General features: G+C 34.0%; 1 protein-coding gene across 1 annotated transcript in view; it reads left to right on the top strand.

Annotated features, from left to right (window-relative positions):
• LOC100379084 (17S U2 SnRNP complex component HTATSF1-like) overlaps positions 1-21,960 on the top strand; it is a 66,927-nt gene that overhangs the window by 30,636 nt on the left and 14,331 nt on the right. The window lies entirely within an intron of this gene.

Below are 21,960 nucleotides of genomic sequence, written 5' to 3'. Positions count from 1 at the left end.
TATATTGCCATATATCACTGCTATATATATGGCCATATATCACTGATATATATTGCCATATATCACTGCTATATCTATATAATATCACTGCTATATCTATATAATATCACTGCTATATATATGGCCATATATCACTACTATAAATTGCCATATATCACTGCTATATATTGCCATATATCACTGCTAAATCTATATTATATCACTGCTATATCTATATTATATCACTGCTATATCTATATTATATCACTGCTATATATTGCCATATATCACTGCTATATATTGCCATATATCACTGCTATATATTGCCATATATCACTGCCATATATTGTATTATATCACTGCTATATATATGGCCATATATCACTGCTATATATTGCCATATATCACTGCTATATATTGTTGTACATCACTGCTATATGTTGTCGTATTTTATCGCTACAATTGCCCAGATTTTCATCACAAATTCTCTCAAACTATCCTTCCAACAGTGCAATGTACATTTCAGGAATAATTGCTACTTGTAATGGTGATGATATGTTATGCATAGTTGCAGTGACCACCAGGTGTAGTCTGTGTTTGTGTTTTTCATGACCACAAGCATACCATCATACTTTGAAAGAATGTCTTTAGTCACAATAATACAAACATACAAATGTAGTTTAGTTATAGCTGTATGAACACAATGTGTCTGCAGTTTTACACATGTACTTGTACATTCACCAAATACAAATAAGTTCAGTTATAGCTGTATGTCTGCAGTTTTACACATGTACTTGTACATTCACCAAATACAGATAAGTTCAGTTATAGCTGTATGTCTGCAGTTTTACACATGTACTTGTACATTCACCAAATACAGATAAGTTCAGTTATAGCTGTATGTCTGCAGTTTTACACATGTACTTGTACATTCACCAAATACAGATAAGTTTAGTTATAGCTGTATGTCTGCAGTACATTCACCAAAAACAGACATCTGTGACGTAGTTTATAATTCCCCAAATGCATTGGACACATTACATAATACATTTCATAATTATATATTCTATATATAAAATATGTTTTGAAATGCAGTTCCTCACCCCTTGGCTATTTTCGCCGATTTTTCGTTGCCGGAGCGATTCACATTCCAAATTTTGGTTCTCTGAGTGTCTCTAATAAATACCCTATCTAACTGCTGGACTGAATTAGCTATTTAATGAAAAGATTCATAGAAGATTGGACAAAAATCGGTCGTTTTTGGCCTCTAAGTTTTTTGCTCGGAAACGCAAGGGCGATAAGACTAAATTTTCAAGAACGCAGGTTGCTCGGATCAGGCGGTTTCTATTGTTTCGAGTCTGTTGTGTGTCTAGAAACATAACAACTTTGTTTTTTGGTGGATATAGAACATGCTCTGTTTCAATAAAGGATTTTGATATGCAAATGGGGCAATTGTAATAGTTCCTTATTGTAACGTCTCCCATATAAATAGTCCTGTACTCCCCAGAATTTGACAATGGTACTAGCCCAGAATGGATTTCTTTATCATCGTGTTTTTGATTGTAGCAATGTTTACGCCATTGTACGAAAATACGCACACTCGCGAATTTGACAACATTCACTTGAGCGTTTTAGGATAGTGGGAATAGAAGCAAATAGATGGAAATGCCAGTTACGTCACTCATGAAGATTGATGATTCGATTGCTAGCCGGGATAGATGTATTTAGTGTTCATTTTTATGCAATATGTCTACACCTGCGATTCTCAATTTCGATGTGTAAAATCATTTCGATGCTGTGGATAGCGACGACTGACAGATTATTTTGGTTCTATGTCTCTCTTTGCATGGGCAACTGATTTTTAGGTTTTTGTTTTTTTAATATTCTGACGTTTACTAGGTCGTATTTTGTATATACCACACAGACACTGACAACAAGTAAGTAAACGGGCCGGACCATAGTCAACATGGGACCCTGAAGGCCCCGGAGAAAGCGTCATCGTACAACATAATAATGAACGAAATAAACATTACAATCTCCGATATTTATGCTGGATAACAAAGTATACAAGTACTGTCTATGATATACTGCAAAATGGAAATAATATACCTATTTAACCGTTGTTGATTTTTGTACAAAATTCCTAGAACACAAAAGAAACAACAATCAACAAAACAAAAACACTACACAGTCACTGTAGCCACACCAGTAAGAAAAAGATACTGTGGAACTCATTGCAAATGTAAATACAAAATAAATGTCAGTGACTGCAATATTTATTAATTTGCAGCCTCAAAACCGTTAGTTGTGAACTGAACTTCAAATCTCATTAGGATTTCCACATGAAGTTACAACAGATAGAAAAAAAAAGCAATATTAAGACAAGAAAAAATAATGCTTTTTTGTCAAGGCTATATACTAAATTCTCTTATTTGGGGGTATTTTTGTGAGTATACATGTATGCATTGAAATTATCAAAACCTAAAATGTAATCATAGTACAAAATGAATGTAAAGTAAACAAAATTATCGAGTGATTTTGGATTTGTTTGGAAAAGTAGCCGAAATGCTGTGACATTGTCTAATTGGTGATGGGAATTGCCAAGCCAGTTTATAAAACAAGTTGGTAGGCTGGTTGGGGATCCGCTCCGCTCAAAAACAAGCAACATGTTTTCGGCTGTTGCCATGGTAGGACATGAACGTGAAGCTAACTAACTAAAACCGGGCCCGTATACGAAGTTCGCAAAAAAACATTCAGTCTTTAGAAATCACTTTATTTTATTGCAAGGATGTATTCTGCTGTTAAGTTTATTTTTCCAACCGTTTTGTGATAGTATTTTCTGGATTGAAGGCAGCATTTACAGTTCATTCATAGTTCAAAGTTGCATTGGGATTATGTTGATACAGTGTAACAACAGTGTAAGTTAAAATCAAGCCTTAATTATTATAGAAAATTCAAAACTAGCTTGAAAAGTGAGAAATATCTTCAGTCAATAAATAACTTTTAAGGAGCACAGCAAAAATTCAGAGAAAGATCATGTACTCTTGGGTTAGCATATGAAAAAAGAAAATGGGAAAATAATAGTGAAGATGACATAATTTGTCCATGTTGTGAAAAAGACGAAGAAACTCTTGAACATTTTATTTTGCAATGTTCAAGTTTTAAAATAAAAAGGGACAACTTAATGTGTAAAATAAAATAAATGTTATTGAAGATGAAAGAAACAAATTTATCTGATAACTTCAAGCAATTGAATAACGAAGAGTTATTATGCTTTCTTCTGGGAGATACCACTCGAGGTTATAACAAAGAAATATGTTACATCGAAGACAAACTTATGAAAGAATTTTTAGTTGATGCCATAGACTTTTACACTAATAAGTAGATTTGATGTTCTTTTTATCAACAAAATCACAGAAGAGTTAATACGTGAAAACACTGAAAAATCACACACACACAAAAGTGATTTTAAGGGCAATGCTAGCGGGGCGGATCGCCAATAATAATTTTTGTAAATATTACTGACCGCAAAAGAGGCTCATCGTGAAGTGTCTTGTTTAATATGTATAATATGTTAAATTTTGAAAACATGTAACTTGTGTTCTCAAACTAGGGTGATATCTTTCAGAGTTTTAAGCAGAATTCAGATGATAAAGTACTGGCTCAATTCCTAAAGAAGTAAAAAATTGGGTGTCAGGCGTTAAACAAACCTTGAACATGTTAAACAGAGCTACACTTGGAATTCTAACTGTAACACCTTGAAAAATAAGAGTAATCACTTCCGTTATATACATAAATAAATTATCATAAAGTGGATGCAAAGAATGTTTACATAGCAACAAATCAGGTCAACACCAAAAGAAGCTGGGATCATATAGACTATTAAAAGAATACTTATGGAATACTTCTAATGTAGTTAAAAATTCCTTTGCTCTAACCAAATTGAGAAATAGTGCCTCCACAACATTGAAGCAGGCAGAAATAGGAAGATAGAAAAACTTTTATGAGGATTATAAACATAATGAGAAGGAATGTCATGCTACCACTACATTGTAGCTTCGATAATTTCAGAAAGGAATTTTGTCGAGGATTTTGAAACCAAGGCAAATAAATAAAATATATATAAAATCTTATCGGCATCTTGAAAACAAATAATAAACACATTTAATGGAGCTTAAAAAATACATTTTAAGAAATAAGTGACACTGTCGAATGTCACAATGAAACCAATTTACTGGTGCCATTTAAATTCCATTTGTTGATTCCAGTAGCACATGATAGGAATCTATGGGATTACTCTGTCTGTTTGTTTTTTACATGTATGTATGTATGTATGTATGTATGTATGTATGTATGTATGTGTGTATGTCTGTTTTTCCATGATCTTTTGAACAGTTTGTTGGACTACTGTGCCATTGTTATGTGTGTATGGTCCTGATTACTGTGCCATTATTATGAGTGAATGGTGCCGATTTATTTATGCATATTTAAGTTCTGTTTGATTGATTACATTTACAGCCATAGTGGATGCATGACTGTACAGCTTAATACAAGACATTAAGGTTATGGATTCACACTACTTAATTGGAGTAGTAGTTTCTACAATGTTTTAGAAATCTTATCTTGTGTTTATTGGTGATGATAGCATTGTAGACTTTCCTATCCACTCTGTCAGTTAATGATAAATAAACACTTAACCAATGGAACCATAATATTTGCAGTCACTGGGGTGCTGCCGTCATTCACTTTGTACATAGTGTTTCCATATAAACATCAGTCAGTGTTTCAAAATGCAACTATATACCTTGTATTTAGCGCTAGATGTGAAGTGATGTGTACATTTTATCACTGTGCTGTTTCTTTATTTACATGTACACATTCATGACCTCATTTTTTTCAAAATAAACTTTAATTTGTAATTATCCCTACATTTGGTGTGAAATATCAGGCAGTGATATTTCACATTAAATGTCACACTGTGAATGATATGCACCATGGTCATGTAGTAAATATATACAGTGCAAATTTTAGAATATTTTGTTTCCACTTCTGTGACAAACTCAAGTGGCATGAATAATTTCAAGTTCATTATCATACCCTCAGTATAAATGTGTCACAAATGCAACCATTCAACTACTGAATTGTAAAAGGTTACATGCTGTAGAGAATATCATCTTTACCAAATATTCAGTATTTTTGATGTGAAGAGCGACTTAAAGTTTTGGTTATTGTGTTATCAAACATTACACTCATTGCCATTTGTCTTCATACATTTATTTATTAACCTATTATTGCCCTACATTTGTTATTTATTAACCTATTATTGCCCTACATTTGTTATTTTTCATATTAAATGTGAAATCAGACAAAAACAAAACTTTGACTTTGTGCTTTAGTAGGTTTGATTGACTTTGTATAAATGAAAACAAAGTATGCCTGGCACTGTTCCTTAAGGACCTACTCAATTACCTAGGAATGTACAACTCTAATATAATAGAGCTGAGTTTATTTGTCCTCTACATTTGTCTCAATAGATTTGACGATAAATTTCCACTGTGTTTACAATATCATTAAAATATTGGATGTTCACATCTTGTCCTTGAGTTACTTTAATATATATGTCTGTGTCTGTCAATGACTCTGATCTGATCAATCTGTCAATTGCTCTGACTACTCTGACCAAAACCGTCAATGGCTCTGACTACTCTGACCAATCCGTCAATTGCTCTGACTACTCTGACCAATCCGTCAATTGCTCTGACTACTCTGACCCATCCGTCAATTGCTCTGACTACTCTGACCCATCCGTCAATTGCTCTGACTACTCATGGTCTATCATATTAGAATATTCATCATGGTGTATCGTCTTGTGGTTGTTTTCACACAGTTGTTACTGCACGCACTTCTGAATTAAATGTATTTAACATTGTTATAATTCATGGAGGTGTTATTTGCCAGCAGCTCCACGGCATGTGTGACTTGAACACATTCTTGCTGAAACTTTAGATGTTTAAAGAAAGTCAAAAAACAATTAAATTTTAATACAACTGACACACTTTGATTGAGATAACAAGCTGTGTGAATGTATTGGTATATAGTGACTACTATGTAGTTAGTATAGGAAGTAGAGCTAACCTGTATTGGAATATTAGCATCCCTTTTGACCATACAAATTGCGTAATGTGCTGAGAATACTGTGTAAAAGGGCATTGGTTAAATCTTTCATACTGTGATGCTTATTAACTATATGCTGTGGTGATTAGCTCACTTGGCAGTTCCCACAGTGCAAAAAGATGTATTCTATTGAGTAGTCAACTGGAGATGTGCAAAAGAATTACCAGTCAAGGCAGTCACTAGATTATTATTACCAAGCCACAGAATTAGTCAGCAATATACATGGATAAAGTAAAGCTACCATTGAATTGTACCTCAATGAAGTCTCAACCCTCAGTTAACCAGGATCTGGAGGCAATTACAAGTATACATATGTGTTTTGATAGGTACTTAGAGATGTATATACCTCCCCTATGAATCTGTAGGTTTTTAAGAGTGTACCACTCCAAGTCATTTAGTATTAGTGTTAGCAATGCTCAGGATTAGTTTGTGTGTTTCCATTAATGGCAGCAAGACACCTGTCCTTGTTATCCAGTAACCTACACAGTATGTTCATAACCTGCATGCAATATTTTACCATAAAAAAGAAATGGCAGAGCAGAAGAGAGATTATTGCATCAAACAGTTACATACTGAGATTGTTTGTAATCACTAATGTTTATTATTAAGCCTTGTTTTATGTCTTAACACTAATCCTATATGTATAAGTTGTATGTAATATCAGCTGACACTGGGTCTGGAGTCCACATAGTTTTACATAAAAATATGTATTTGTATGAGAGTATATCATAGTGTGTCACAGTTGCATTCAGTTTATAGAGTGAATACTTGCCACATACTTGTATGTGTTTAAGCTTAATAAGATTAACCATTGAATAGAGTCACTCAATAATAGATGGAATGTGAAAATATGCGTTTAATTCCTTCAAATAGTAAGGATACAACTAGAGCAATTTGTACGCATTACTTGAACTATTTCTCACACAATTCAATTAAGAATTCTCTTTAACTCCATTAGGTTAAACTTGAACTGCACATATGGTTTCTTTGACCTTTAACTTCTTGCTCTGTATTTTAGTTAATACTATTTTAGTTATAAATACAATATAGTTATACTGTAGGAGTCCTCTCAGTCAACCTTTAGAAGTCCCCTCAGTCAACCTGTAGGAGTCCCCTCAGTCAACCTTTAGGAGTCCCCTCAGTCAACCTTTAGGAGTCCCCTCAGTCAACCTTTAGGAGTCCCCTCAGTCAACCTGTAGGAGTCCCCTCAGTCAACCTGTAGGAGTCCCCTCAGTCAATCTGTAGAAGTCCCCTCAGTCAATCTTTAGGAGTCCCCTCAGTCAACCTGTAGGAGTCCCCTCAGTCAATCTTTAGGAGTCTCCTCAGTCAACTTTTAGGAGTCCCCTCAGTCAACCTGTAGAAGTCCCCTCAGTCAACCTGTAGAAGTCCCCTCAGTCAACCTGTAGAAGTCCCCTCAGTCAACCTGTAGGAGTCCCCTCAGTCAACCTGTAGGAGTCCCCTCAGTCAACCTGTAGAAGTCCCCTCAGTCAACCTTTAGGAGTCCCCTCAGTCAACCTGTAGAAGTCCCCTCAGTCAACCTGTAGGAGTCCCCTCAGTCAACCTGTAGGAGTCCCCTCAGTCAATCTTTAGGAGTCCCCTCAGACAATCTTTAGGAGTCTCCTCAGTCAATCTTTAGGAGTCCCCTCAGTCAACCTTTAGAAGTCCCCTCAGTCAACCTGTAGGAGTCCCCTCAGTCAACCTGTAGGAGTCCCCTCAGTCAACCTGTAGGAGTCCCCTCAGTCAACCTGTAGGAGTCCCCTCAGTCAACCTGTAGGAGTCCCCTCAGTCAACCTGTAGAAGTCCCCTCAGTCAACCTGTAGAAGTCCCCTCAGTCAACCTGTAGGAGTCCCCTCAGTCAACCTGTAGGAGTCCCCTCAGTCAACCTGTAGGAGTCCCCTCAGTCAACCTGTAGGAGTCCCCTCAGTCAACCTGTAGAAGTCCCCTCAGTCAACCTTTAGGAGACCCCTCAGTCAACCTTTAGGAGACCCCTCAGTCAACCTGTAGAAGTCCCCTCAGTCAACCTGTAGAAGTCCCCTCAGTCAACCTGTAGAAGTCCCCTCAGTCAACCTGTAGAAGTCCCCTCAGTCAACCTGTAGAAGTCCCCTATTATTGTGTATTTTCTTTTATTTACATATATTTTTTGTTTGTAATATTTTTATCTTACACTACTCTCTGATAGTACTATAGTAATCTATAGGAATGTCGTCTTTTACAAGCTTCTATGCATTAAGGTCATTCACCTTCATACACAAACATTTTAAAATACAGACAATGAATAGTACAATGGCAAAATAAATAATATAATATATGTATAAATTTTATACAAAAAATATTTGTATTAATTCCATTCAGTATAATTTATAAACAATTTATTTCTGTTGGGAGAAATTTCATGACATGTTTTTGACACTTTCCAGGTAATCATCAATTTGCTTTATATTTAATGGCAAGTTTTTCCAACATGTAATCAATATTGTACAGCCTGAACCATGTCCACAGCAATGACACATTACAATCAATTTTTATCATACTCTATCTAGTATGTACAGTACTGAGTAGTATATAGGGATCATTTACCAAGTCAATATTGTGCTGTAGTTCTTGTCGGATATTGTCCGAAATAGTAGGTTTAGTTTGTAATACTAATAATAACTTTGACATTATTCATTTTGAATAGTACATAGTCAAATACTATTCTAAGAAACAAAACAAAAACTACAAAAAAAGAAGAGATGATGATGTGTTTGACAGATTTGGTTTAAATTTTGTATAAAGGAAAGACACAATGGGTCGAATGTTATCTTTAATGAAATTTATTTGCCTGGTGTCCATTTTCATCAAAAAACCTAAAATCATAAAATTTCAACTGGTCATCAACTTTTTATTTTTTCGACTTCTCCTTGAAAACTACAAGCCTGATTGCTTTGATATTTTACAAAAAGGTACCTCAAGTGGACCTCTCCTAGATTTGTTCATTTCACCATGATATCTCAGGAAAGTGGTCAATTTTCTGATAACTCAGCAACCAGATCGGATTTAAGCACTGGGATAAACCATAGTAATATCAAACTCATTTCAAGTGTTAGTATTATGAACTGTAATACTGTGGCTGTATAACTGTAATACTGTGGCTGTATAACTATAATACTGTGGCTGTATAACTGTAATACTGTGGCTGTATAACTGTAATACTGTGGCTGTATAACTATAATACTGTGGCTGTATAACTGTAATACTGTGGCTGTATAACTGTAATACTGTGGCTGTATAACTATAATACTGTGGCTGTATAACTGTAATGCTGTGGCTGTATAACTGTAATACTGTGGCTGTATAACTGTAATACTGTGGCTGTATAACTGTAATACTGTGGCTGTATAACTGTAATACTGTGGCTGTATAACTGTAATACTGTGGCTGTATAACTGTAATACTGTGGCTGTATAACTATAATACTGTGGCTGTATAACTGTAATACTGTGGCTGTATAACTGTAATACTGTGGCTGTATAACTGTAATACTGTGGCTGTATAACTATAATACTGTGGCTGTATAACTGTAATACTGTGGCTGTATAACTGTAATACTGTGGCTGTATAACTATAATACTGTGGCTGTATAACTATAATACTGTGGCTGTATAACTATAATACTGTGGCTGTATAACTGTAATACTGTGGCTGTATAACTGTAATACTGTGGCTGTATAACTGTAATACTGTGGCTGTATAACTGTAATACTGTGGCTGTATAACTATAATACTGTGGCTGTATAACTATAATACTGTGGCTGTATAACTGTAATACTGTGGCTGTATAACTGTAATACTGTGGCTGTATAACTGTAATACTGTGTGGCTGTATAACTGTAATACTGTGGCTGTGTAACTGTAATACTGTGGCTGTATAACTGTAATACTGTGGCTGTGTAACTATAATACTGTGGCTGTATAACTGTAATACTGTGGCTGTATAACTGTAATACTGTGGCTGTATAACTGTAATACTGTGGCTGTATAACTGTAATACTGTGGCTGTATAACTGTAATACTGTGGTTGTATAACTGTAATACTGTGGCTGTATAACTAATACTGTGGCTGTATAACTGTAATACTGTGGCTGTATAACTGTAATACTGTGGCTGTATAACTGTAATACTGTGGCTGTATAACTGTAATACTGTGGCTGTATAACTGTAATACTGTGGCTGTATAACTATAATACTGTGGCTGTATAACTGTAATACTGTGGCTGTATAACTGTAATACTGTGTGGCTGTATAACTGTAATACTGTGGCTGTATAACTGTAATACTGTGGCTGTGTAACTGTAATACTGTGGCTGTATAACTGTAATACTGTGGCTGTATAACTGTAATACTGTGGCTGTATAACTGTAATACTGTGGCTGTATAACTGTAATACTGTGGCTGTATAACTGTAATACTGTGGCTGTATAACTGTAATACTGTGGCTGTATAACTGTAATACTGTGGTTGTATAACTGTAATACTGTGGCTGTATAACTGTAATACTGTGGCTGTATAACTGTAATACTGTGGTTGTATAACTGTAATACTGTGGCTGTATAACTGTAATACTGTGGTTGTATAACTGTAATACTGTGGCTGTATAACTATAATACTGTGGCTGTATAACTGTAATACTGTGGCTGTATAACTGTAATACTGTGGCTGTATAACTATAATACTGTGGCTGTATAACTGTAATACTGTGGTTGTATAACTGTAATACTGTGGCTGTGTAACTGTAATACTGTGGTTGTATAACTGTAATACTGTGGCTGTATAACTATAATACTGTGGCTGTATAACTGTAATACTGTGGCTGTATAACTGTAATACTGTGGCTGTATAACTATAATACTGTGGCTGTATAACTAATACTGTGGCTGTATAACTAATACTGTGGCTGTATAACTATAATACTGTGGCTGTATAACTGTAATACTGTGGCTGTATAACTGTAATACTGTGGTTGTATAACTGTAATACTGTGGCTGTATAACTATAATACTGTGGCTGTATAACTGTAATACTGTGGCTGTATAACTGTAATACTGTGGCTGTATAACTGTAATACTGTGGCTGTATAACTATAATACTGTGGCTGTATAACTAATACTGTGGCTGTATAACTATAATACTGTGGCTGTATAACTAATACTGTGGCTGTATAACTATAATACTGTGGCTGTATAACTATAATACTGTGGCTGTATAACTGTAATACTGTGGCTGTATAACTAATACTGTGGCTGTATAACTAATACTGTGGCTGTATAACTAATACTGTGGCTGTATAACTGTAATACTGTGGCTGTATAACTGTAATACTGTGGCTGTATAACTGTAATACTGTGGCTGTATAACTGTAATACTGTGGCTGTATAACTGTAATACTGTGGCTGTATAACTGTAATACTGTGGCTGTATAACTGTAATACTGTGGCTGTATAACTATAATACTGTGGCTGTATAACTGTAATACTGTGGCTGTGTAACTGTAATACTGTGGCTGTATAACTGTAATACTGTGGTTGTATAACTGTAATACTGTGGCTGTATAACTGTAATACTGTGGCTGTATAACTGTAATACTGTGGCTGTATAACTGTAATACTGTGGCTGTGTAACTGTAATACTGTGGCTGTATAACTGTAATACTGTGGCTGTATAACTGTAATACTGTGGCTGTATAACTGTAATACTGTGGCTGTATAACTGTAATACTGTGGCTGTATAACTATAATACTGTGGCTGTATAACTATAATACTGTGGCTGTATAACTGTAATACTGTGGCTGTATAACTGTAATACTGTGGCTGTATAACTGTAATACTGTGGCTGTATAACTGTAATACTGTGGCTGTATAACTGTAATACTGTGGCTGTATAACTATAATACTGTGGCTGTATAACTGTAATACTGTGGCTGTATAACTGTAATACTGTGGCTGTATAACTGTAATACTGTGTGGCTGTATAACTGTAATACTGTGGCTGTATAACTGTAATACTGTGGCTGTGTAACTATAATACTGTGGCTGTATAACTGTAATACTGTGGTTGTATAACTGTAATACTGTGGCTGTATAACTGTAATACTGTGGCTGTATAACTGTAATACTGTGGCTGTATAACTGTAATACTGTGGCTGTATAACTGTAATACTGTGGCTGTATAACTGTAATACTGTGGCTGTATAACTATAATACTGTGGCTGTATAACTGTAATACTGTGGCTGTATAACTGTAATACTGTGGCTGTATAACTGTAATACTGTGGCTGTATAACTGTAATACTGTGTGGCTGTATAACTGTAATACTGTGGCTGTATAACTGTAATACTGTGGCTGTATAACTGTAATACTGTGGCTGTATAACTGTAATACTGTGGCTGTATAACTGTAATACTGTGGCTGTATAACTGTAATACTGTGGCTGTATAACTAATACTGTGGCTGTATAACTGTAATACTGTGGCTGTATAACTGTAATACTGTGGCTGTATAACTGTAATACTGTGGCTGTATAACTGTAATACTGTGGCTGTATAACTGTAATACTGTGGCTGTATAACTGTAATACTGTGGCTGTATAACTGTAATACTGTGGCTGTATAACTGTAATACTGTGGCTGTATAACTGTAATACTGTGGCTGTATAACTGTAATACTGTGGCTGTATAACTGTAATACTGTGGCTGTATAACTGTAATACTGTGGCTGTATAACTGTAATACTGTGGCTGTATAACTGTAATACTGTGGCTGTATAACTGTAATACTGTGGCTGTATAACTGTAATACTGTGGCTGTATAACTGTAATACTGTGGCTGTATAACTGTAATACTGTGGCTGTATAACTGTAATACTGTGGCTGTATAACTGTAATACTGTGGCTGTATAACTGTAATACTGTGGCTGTATAACTGTAATACTGTGGCTGTATAACTGTAATACTGTGGCTGTATAACTGTAATACTGTGGCTGTATAACTGTAATACTGTGGCTGTATAACTGTAATACTGTGGCTGTATAACTGTAATACTGTGGCTGTATAACTGTAATACTGTGGCTGTATAACTGTAATACTGTGGCTGTATAACTGTAATACTGTGGCTGTATAACTGTAATACTGTGGCTGTATAACTGTAATACTGTGGCTGTATAACTGTAATACTGTGGCTGTATAACTGTAATACTGTGGCTGTATAACTGTAATACTGTGGCTGTATAACTGTAATACTGTGGCTGTATAACTGTAATACTGTGGCTGTATAACTGTAATACTGTGGCTGTATAACTGTAATACTGTGGCTGTATAACTGTAATACTGTGGCTGTATAACTGTAATACTGTGGCTGTATAACTGTAATACTGTGGCTGTATAACTGTAATACTGTGGCTGTATAACTGTAATACTGTGGCTGTATAACTGTAATACTGTGGCTGTATAACTGTAATACTGTGGCTGTATAACTGTAATACTGTGGCTGTATAACTGTAATACTGTGGCTGTATAACTGTAATACTGTGGCTGTATAACTGTAATACTGTGGCTGTATAACTGTAATACTGTGGCTGTATAACTGTAATACTGTGGCTGTATAACTGTAATACTGTGGCTGTATAACTGTAATACTGTGGCTGTATAACTAATATACTGTGGCTGTATAACTGTAATACTGTGGCTGTATAACTAATACTGTGGCTGTATAACTGTAATACTGTGGCTGTATAACTGTAATACTGTGGCTGTATAACTGTAATACTGTGGCTGTATAACTGTAATACTGTGGCTGTATAACTGTAATACTGTGGCTGTATAACTGTAATACTGTGGCTGTATAACTGTAATACTGTGGCTGTATAACTGTAATACTGTGGCTGTATAACTGTAATACTGTGGCTGTATAACTGTAATACTGTGGCTGTATAACTGTAATACTGTGGCTGTATAACTGTAATACTGTGGCTGTATAACTGTAATACTGTGGCTGTATAACTGTAATACTGTGGCTGTATAACTGTAATACTGTGGCTGTATAACTGTAATACTGTGGCTGTATAACTGTAATACTGTGGCTGTATAACTGTAATACTGTGGCTGTATAACTGTAATACTGTGGCTGTATAACTGTAATACTGTGGCTGTATAACTGTAATACTGTGGCTGTATAACTGTAATACTGTGGCTGTATAACTGTAATACTGTGGCTGTATAACTGTAATACTGTGGCTGTATAACTGTAATACTGTGGCTGTATAACTGTAATACTGTGGCTGTATAACTGTAATACTGTGGCTGTATAACTGTAATACTGTGGCTGTATAACTGTAATACTGTGGCTGTATAACTGTAATACTGTGGCTGTATAACTGTAATACTGTGGCTGTATAACTGTAATACTGTGGCTGTATAACTGTAATACTGTGGCTGTATAACTGTAATACTGTGGCTGTATAACTGTAATACTGTGGCTGTATAACTGTAATACTGTGGCTGTATAACTGTAATACTGTGGCTGTATAACTGTAATACTGTGGCTGTATAACTGTAATACTGTGGCTGTATAACTGTAATACTGTGGCTGTATAACTGTAATACTGTGGCTGTATAACTGCAATACTGTGGCTGTATAACTGCAATACTGTGGCTGTATAACTGTAATACTGTGGCTGTATAACTGTAATACTGTGGCTGTATAACTGTAATACTGTGGCTGTATAACTGTAATACTGTGGCTGTATAACTGTAATACTGTGGCTGTATAACTGTAATACTGTGGCTGTATAACTGTAATACTGTGGCTGTATAACTGTAATACTGTGGCTGTATAACTGTAATACTGTGGCTGTATAACTGTAATACTGTGTGGCTGTATAACTGTAATACTGTGGCTGTGTAACTGTAATACTGTGGCTGTATAACTATAATACTGTGGCTGTATAACTGTAATACTGTGGCTGTATAACTGTAATACTGTGGCTGTATAACTGTAATACTGTGGCTGTATAACTGTAATACTGTGGCTGTATAACTGTAATACTGTGGCTGTATAACTGTAATACTGTGGCTGTATAACTATAATACTGTGGCTGTATAACTGCTAACTCTATAGTGTTCATACTTGGTTAATAATTATGTTCCTTGGGTGGAACTTTATGAGATTCAATCATTTCAAGTTCATATCAATTCTCTATTTTTAATAAATATTTTTGTAATTCTTGGTCAAAAATGTTATTTTCGACTTCTTCTTGAATACTCGCTACTCTAATTGCTTTGATACTTAGTAATGTGTAACTTGGGTGGACCTCTATTAAATTTGAATAATTCATGATGATATTGTCAATTCTGTGATTTTAGTGAATATTTGTTTAAAAACGTAATCTTACATATTCTCTATTTCTACTTGATTTGCCTTCCATACCCTCAACAAGAAAGTTAGTTCTAAGATTTAATTGATTCAAGATTGTTGACACTTTTTAGTGATTTCCAACTCAAATTCTGAGAGGTTTCTGAAATAATTGCGACTAAGAGTGACTATGTCATCTTATTACTTATTACCTTTTGAATGCAAAAATCAACTTTCAATTGTTTTTAAAATTTTTAAATATTCTAGTCAGTGGAAAGGTAGGTCCATTTGGTTTGGTTCAAAATTACCCCTTGAACTATTTCACCACCCTCTTTTCGTCACAAACTCACAAAATTGACTAAAATTTTGTCTGTTGGCTCCAAAATTAGGGTTCATTTCCAGAAATATGGTGAATATATGAATACATGCAGTAAAATGTTGGGAAGAAAGTCTGGTGGTAATAAATAAATATGTGCACAGGAAAATTCCATATACATTATAAACAATGATAACAACTTGAATTTCTTTCCATTTGAATATACAACATGTGAAAACAAAAACTACATTTTGGGTTAAATCATTTTTGACTCCCATGTGTGAAGCACATCTGAATATTAATTACCTAATTTGCATGATAATTAACTGATTTTTAGCTGTTCCATGACTGTTCCACTGATATCTGAAGAACCACTCATTGGATTTTGATGAAACTTGGCACATGGATGCTCTGAACTAATGCACAGATTTGATTAGTTTTGGGTAAAAATCTGTTTATATTAATTACCTAATTTGCATAATGATTGATCAATTTTCGGCTTTTCCACTGATATCTCAAGTACTAATCATAACATTTCAATAAAACTTGGTACATGGATGTCATGACACTTCACAGACCTGATAGTTTTTAGGGTAATATCAGTACATATTAATTACCTAATTTGCATAATTAATTATTTTTCAGCTTTTGATATTTCAAGTAGTAATAATCACATTTCAATTAAACCTGGTACATAGTTACTTGAGGACTGTGCAGAGACCTAATTAGTTTTTGGGTAAATATTTGTGCATATTAATCACCTTATTAGCATAATTAGTTAATTTTTAGCTTTTCACCTGTACTAATCATCACATTTCAATGAGACTTGCGACATAGATCTTCTAGGACTATGCAGAGACCTGATTAATTTTGGGGTAGATAATTGTGCATATTAATTACCTAATTTTTAGTTAATTTTTTGCTGTTCCATGGCTGTTGCACTGATGTCTAAATAACCACTCATTGGATTTCAATGAAACTTTTAAATAGCACCCATCACATTTCAATGAACCTAAGACTATACACCATATTAGTTTTTGGTAAATATTTATGCTTCTTAATCACCTAATTAACATAATTAATTAATACTGGTTTTTCAAGTACTGATCATCACATTTGAATAAAATTTAGTACATAAATGCTCTAGAACAATAGACAGCCTGATTAATTTTGGGTTAAAATCTGTTCATATTAATTCTCTAATTAGCATAAGAATATTTTTTTGGTTCTAATCACATTTCAATGAAACTTGGTACATAGATATTACGTTACGCAGATCTTATTACTTTTACATTGTGCAGACCTTATTAGTTTTACACTTAAATCTGTTCATATTAGTTACCTTATTTGCATAAGTTTTTCCATCAATCTCTCAAGTTCAAGTAATTTTGAATTATTTTTGACTCCCATGTGCGAAGCACATAGTGGGAGTCTTTGCAGTTAGTGTGTGTGTGTGTGTGTGGGTGTATGTGTGTATGTGTGTCCGACTGTTCCACTGTTATCTCAAGAACCATACATCGGTTTTTTATGAAACTTGGTGCATAGATGCTCTGGGCCAATGCGCAGATTTGATTAGGTTTTGGTAAAAATCCATGCTCGTTAATTACCTAATTTGCATGATAATTAGCTAATTTTTAGCTGTTCTATGACTGTTCCACTGATATCTAAAGAACCACTCATTGGATTTTGATGAAACTTGGTACATAGATGCTCTGAACATATGTGCAGATTTGATTAGTTTTTGGTAAAAATCCGTGCATATTAATTACCTAATTTGCATGATAATTAGCTGATTTTTAGCTGTTCCATGATTGTTCCACTGATATCTAAACAAACACTCATTGATTTTGATGAAACTTTGTACATACATGCTCTGAACTAATGCTAGGTTTTGATTAGTTTTTGGTAATAATCCGTGGATACTAATTACCTAATTTGCATAATGATTAGTCAATTTTCGGTTTTTCCACTATCTTAAGTACTAATCATCACATTTCAATGAAACTTGGTACATAGATGTCATATGACACTGTACAGACCTGATAGTTTTTATGGTAATATCAGTACATATTAATTACCTAATTTGCATAATTAATTATTTTTCAGCATTTGATATAAGTAGTGAGCATTACATTTCAATGAAACTTGGTACTTACATACTCAAGGACTATGCAGAGATTGATTGTTTCCGATAAATATTTGTGCATATTAATCACCTAATTTGCATAATTAGTTAATTTTCAGTTTTTCCACGGGTATCTCAAGTACTAACCATCGCATTTCAATGAAACTTGGTACATAGATCCTTTAGGACTATGCAGAGACATGATTAGTTTTAGGGTAAATAATTGTGCGTATTAATTAACTAATTTGCATAATTAATTTTCAGCTTTTCTACTGATATCTAAAGTACTAATCATCACATTTCAATGAATCTAGAATTATGCAGACCCAATTAGTTTCCGGTAAATATTTGTGCATATTAATCACCTAATTTGCATAATTAACCAACTTTCACACTGATATCTCAGGTACTAAACATCGCATATCATTGAATGTACATGGATGCTGTAGGACAATAGACAGACCTGGATAATTGTGGGTTAAAATCTGTGCGTATTAATTAACTAATTTGCATAATTAATTTTCAGCTTTTCTACTGATATCTAAAGTACTAATCATCACATTTCAATGAATCTAGAATTATGCAGACCCAATTAGTTTCCGGTAAATATTTGTGCATATTAATCACCTAATTTGCATAATTAACCAACTTTCACACTGATATCTCAGGTACTAAACATCGCATATCATTGAATGTACATGGATGCTGTAGGACAATAGACAGACCTGGATAATTGTGGGTTAAAATCTGTGCATATTAATTACCTAATTTGCATAATTAACCAATTTTAAGCTTTCACACTGATATCTAAAGTACTAATTATTCCATTTCAATGAAACTTAGTACAAAGATGCTTTAGGACAATGTACAAACCTAATTAGTTTGGGGTAAAAATCTGTTCATATTAATTCCCTAATAAGCATAATAATTCATAATTTTTTGGTTCTAATCACATTTCAATTAAACTTGGAAACATAGATTTTCTGTTATATTGCGCAGACCTCATTAGTTTTACACTCAAATCTGTTCATATTAATTTTCTGATTTGCATAATTAGTTTTCAGCTAAGTAATTTCGAATTATATTTAATGTGTCTCCAATACTCTCAGCACATGGGAGTTCTTTCTAAGCTTTCTTTGATTTAATGTGTCTCCAATACTCTCAGCACACGCGAGTTCTTTCTAAGCTTTCTTTGATTTAATGTTTTATGACTTTTTCTGTACATGGTAGGACCAACAAGATGTTTGTCTGATTTATTTTGTAACTGGTATACTGTAAAATACATACAAAATTACCAACATTTTGGCAGGAAAAATAAAAGTGCCCAAAAAATTGAAAATCATGTGCTTGTAGTAGAGATAGCCAATTAATAATAAATTTGGTTGGGTGAATACAATTTAAAATGGCAACAAGTTGATTATTAGATAAATAGAATTGGATATGTATAGTTCAGACTGTGATATCTCTGCTGGTAATGTGATGACATCTTCAGTTTTGTCTGTTATATCTCTGTTACTGATATCATACACAAAAATAACTGTCATCCAAAATGACTAAGTGATACTGATTGAACAATGATGAGTACATAAGAATGTGTACCAGTATCATCATTTCTCATATGTGTAGATGCTCTAATAGAAATGGCATTGTACCATTTTAATAGAAGTGGCAGCTTCTTATAGAGATTTTACAATAATGAATGATGTGATTTTAATTGATATATTTTACATACTTTAACGCATTGCCTACTGTGAATTTTCATCTAGGCTTACAGCAGTTGATGTGTTGAGTAAGCTGAAAAGGAAAAATATTCAAATATTAAAGTCTGTGTGTCTGTCTCATACGTACATACCTATCCATACACTATAGTCTCAGTAAATTCCTGTTTGAATTTTTATCTACCTCTTAAAAGGTTTATTAAGTCCACAAAGTGGTGAAGAATTTACTTTACCTGTGTTATAAATAACACAACGTGACTAATCCTGTGGCTGGCAGACTTTTACCTTAGCTGTGTTATAGCTATCAAGGAGTTATCCAGTCTACATCAATCACACATTGCTCAAAGGATAACTCTTCAAAAGCAATTTGTTGTTGGAAGTAGGACTGTCACTCCATTAACAGTGAAACAACTCTATTGATTGGTGTATATAGGTAATAACAGTGTACAAGTATTTGTATTGAGTTGTTGAATACAATGATAGCCCACCTGTAAAGGCTAGAGTTTCCCTAGTCAGTTCCCTACCTATTAACTACATGTATACTCTTTGAGCACCAGCAACATTTTATCTATTTTCATGTACCGGTATTCTTTTTATAATTCTTTCCATAATTTTGAATCAATTGGACGTTTGTTATAGAACTTTACCAACAATTTTTAGAAAAAGAAAAACTATCTGTGGGCTTTATTTTGTGATAGGTGAGAAAAGTGGGATTAGACACTGGAAGGGTGAAGGCTACAAACCAACAGATCATCAGATTTGCTGAACATGTACTACATACCAAACTACCGTACTATTTGTTTCCACCTAATTGTAATGATTAATATTTTTTTTTTTATAAAATATGAAAGTAGATTGGGCTCTGGATAAACAAACACAAGTTGACAGAGAGTTTTATGGAATGCAGTGATTTCTCAATTGTTTTAATTATTGAAACTAATTTCTGTTAAATTTTGTTAATTTAAATAATTGCTTTTCAATAAATGTGGTAAAGTTTGTCAAAATGATATGATTGAATATTGTAAAAGTATGACATTCTTGTGCTTAATAACTGATATTTTGTATCAATTTTGTGGAAAAACAGTCAGGTGTGTCTCGGGTAAAAAAACAAACAAATACATATACTTGCAATTTTTGTATGCAAATAAACCTGGAGTTAAATTTGATGTATTTCTTATTGCTGCAAAATGTAATAGTGGCTGTGTCAGTCAATAGAATGCAGTAAATGTTAGCAGCTTTTAGACTGACTGATTGTGATTGAGACGCATAGACTTGATTTAAAGACAATACAGAGTTCTGATTTTATATTTGGTGTGTTAGATGTCTGGCTGCTGTTCACATTTGTTGTTTAATTTTTAATGAATATTTTCTTGATTTTTGTTCAAAATGCTAATTTTGATTTTCTTGATCTTAACACATCACAATCTGACACCATTATATGTCATTTTTATGGGCTATATATGGAAGAGATGTTTTAAAAACTGTTATATGGTATATCTTAAGAGTGAATTTAATTTCTATCTTTTCATACCATTAGAATAGTTCAGGTTCAGCCCCAGACCACCCAATGTGGTACCCATACACAGTTTGTTGTTTACTAGTCAAAGTTAACTTTGTGTTATCCCCACTGCTCAGACACAATAAGAAACATTTGGAATATTTGCTTAGTCTAATTGTATCACTTAATGGGCCATTGAGACCTTTACAAAAGATGCTAGCCCCCTGCCACATAGAAAACTGCCATTATTGTGTCCAACTATGTTTGCTGTTTTACCTGCATTTAGACACGCTGTCTAATAGAAGTATGTCTAGTACCTAGTTGTCTATTAAAGGTCATTTCAGCACTCAGCTGCAGACCTATAGCCACCTTGTCATAAACATACTTTCTTCTGAGTCATAGTATACAATATGTGGTAGGGGTGGCACAATTTAACCTCTGTACAGAAAAGTTCCACACTGTTTGTTTTTGTTGATTGTTTAACTTTAACACGTTACTTGACTGAGGCTCACTTTCACTTTCATGAATAGGTGAGTGTTCTTCCTGCAGCTACAAACAACTCACAATTTGCAATCAGACATGTAGGCCAAAGAAAGGATAGAATCTTGTGTGTTTTAGGAATGTAGGATTACATAAGTGTTGTCCTTGGAAGAGAACAAAACTGTCAATATTGAGTCTACAGTCGTTATATAAAATGATACTGTAAAACATAATATATATTTCCCTCTATTGCTTATAATTGTAAAAACAGCCCTCTAATATGTTA

The sequence above is a fragment of the Saccoglossus kowalevskii genome, chromosome 11, assembly GCF_978046115.1.
Source record: "Saccoglossus kowalevskii chromosome 11, keSacKowa6.1, whole genome shotgun sequence".
Taxonomy (NCBI): domain Eukaryota; kingdom Metazoa; phylum Hemichordata; class Enteropneusta; family Harrimaniidae; genus Saccoglossus; species Saccoglossus kowalevskii.
This window is presented reverse-complemented; position numbering and strand designations above follow the sequence as displayed.